Source organism: Anneissia japonica, unplaced genomic scaffold (genome assembly GCF_011630105.1).
Source record: "Anneissia japonica isolate Jap-2015-1 unplaced genomic scaffold, ASM1163010v1 scaffold287709_len1912824_cov184, whole genome shotgun sequence".
Lineage (NCBI taxonomy): Eukaryota > Metazoa > Echinodermata > Crinoidea > Comatulida > Comatulidae > Anneissia > Anneissia japonica.
Genome location: NW_022751466.1, coordinates 1,893,686 through 1,895,658, shown reverse-complemented (window position 1 = coordinate 1,895,658; position 1,973 = coordinate 1,893,686). Strand labels below are relative to the sequence as shown.

The following is a 1,973-nucleotide window of genomic DNA, read 5'->3' as shown; positions in this document are numbered from 1 at the left end:
CGGACTTTGAATCGTTTGAGGAAGCTTGTTCTGAGGCGGTTGATGCAGTTAAAAATTTGAACAATATAATTCAATTTGGAGGCGGAAAAAGAATACGAGAAGAGGAGGAGGAGGAGAAGAAGAAAAAGAAAACGACAACGACCAGGGAATTGATTTTAATTAGGTAAACAGAGTTTAGTGAAGATATCAGAGATAATGACTTCATCTTGGCGATACATTTTTGTGTAAAGCTTCACTTTTAACTTGTACATGTGATGCCTGCAAAGTGCTTGGTAACAAACATTATTCAATTTAATGGGAAATTTAGTTGTTGGCACTGCTTACACCCAAGGGAAACACACAGAACAGAAAAGGGGGGAAATTGTCATGTTTTCTCATTTATTCATGACAATCCAAATGGTCCTGCACGTACAATGTAAAAAAAGATGAGACAACAACTGTTAGAAAACTTCAACACCGGTGATAAAGACTATATTGTTAATGGCATTAAATGTCCATTCTGGTTTATGTTTCTGAACAATTTTAATTTTGTAGATGGGTTTATCATAGATTACATGCATGGTGTATGTGAAGGGGTGACAAAGCTTCTAATTAAGTTGTGGTTTAAGGTAGAATATAAAGATGACATTTTCTCAGTCTATGAATCTAGAAAAAAGGTAACATTAAGAAATGCTTCTTAAAATAAAACCAACTATCAACATAACCCGAGTTCCGTGATCACTTTAAATGAATTGGCATATTGGAAAGCATCAGAGTTTAGAAATTTTTTAATATACTGGGGTATCCCAATCCTTAAAAATATTCTAAGCACTGTTTATTTTGTTCATTTTTGCCTATTAGTTAAGTCAATTTATCTTTTATCAAAAGAAGATATTAACCTAGAAGATGTAGGTATCATCCTCTATGTGGTAGTGATATGGCATTCCAGGTTTCCGACCCCCCTCCCCACACAAGCGGAGTGAATGACATCATTATATGCCTTGCCGTCATTGGCCACTCCTTTAACCTTTCTAACCGAAACTGACCAATGGAAACTTAGGATCCACATTCAAATTCATTGTGTGTACAGTACCAGGTACCAGTGGAGTCTACCAATGTTTGACAAATATCTGTGATTTTAAGGTACAAAATACAACAATAATAGCTGGTTTGCTCACTGATAACTACAAAGCAAGGATAATTCATTGATGCAAGCCTTAATATTCAACACAACTTGATTGATTGAATGTTTCATACAGCCTCTAGGCCTAGCCGATGAAGCCGTAGCCTAGCTGGGCCAGTACCTGCCTATAGGCAGGCCTAGCCTAAGTAATACATAGTTTTTCGTACAAATAGGCCCTAGCCCTATGCTAGGGGCCTTTTGGTTTATTGCCATTTTGATCCATTGCCGTTCTGGTAAAAAAGTGTTGCTGTTTTGACTTATTGCCATTTTGGTTTATTGCCGTTTTGACTAGAAAACCACTTTTTGATGCTACACACAGTATTATCCTCCCCCATTAAAAAATGTATTGCCCTTTTTATAATTTGCAATGTACCTGTATTACACTCATTTTATGTCTTCTAATTCAACAGAACATGGTAGAGTAGTGGAAAGTAATGAAGTTGAAAAAAAAACAAAAACAGATGATGGACAGAAGTTGATATAATAAGTTATGGTTAGTACAGTAGTTGATATCGTTTTAATTCTCTGGTTAACCTGTCAATTGTTGCTCATTAACCAATTGTTTTTTACTGTAACATATTTCAAATCTCTGAATTTTCAGATAAGTGTTGGCACATCTCACAGATACGTGTGAAAATCATTCATCCCATCAACCATTTTTGGCTATCAAAGAAGAGAAACCTGTGCTCACAACTACAGAAGGATGGATCAGCCCTGGTAATACAAATACAAGGTAATTACAATGTGAATTGTAAACATTAAGCCTAAAGATAAGCCTTGTGGTCAATTACATGAAACATAATTATTTGGG

General features: G+C 35.6%; 1 long non-coding RNA gene across 1 annotated transcript in view; it reads left to right on the top strand.

Annotated features, from left to right (window-relative positions):
* The first annotated feature begins 1,627 nt into the window (after positions 1-1,627).
* Positions 1,628-1,973, top strand: part of LOC117121736 — a 5,943-nt gene continuing 5,597 nt past the window's right edge. Inside the window, exons 1-2 of the long non-coding RNA XR_004447619.1 lie at positions 1,628-1,655; positions 1,764-1,895. This is a non-coding gene — a long non-coding RNA (uncharacterized LOC117121736). The remainder of the gene's footprint in view (positions 1,656-1,763; positions 1,896-1,973) is intronic.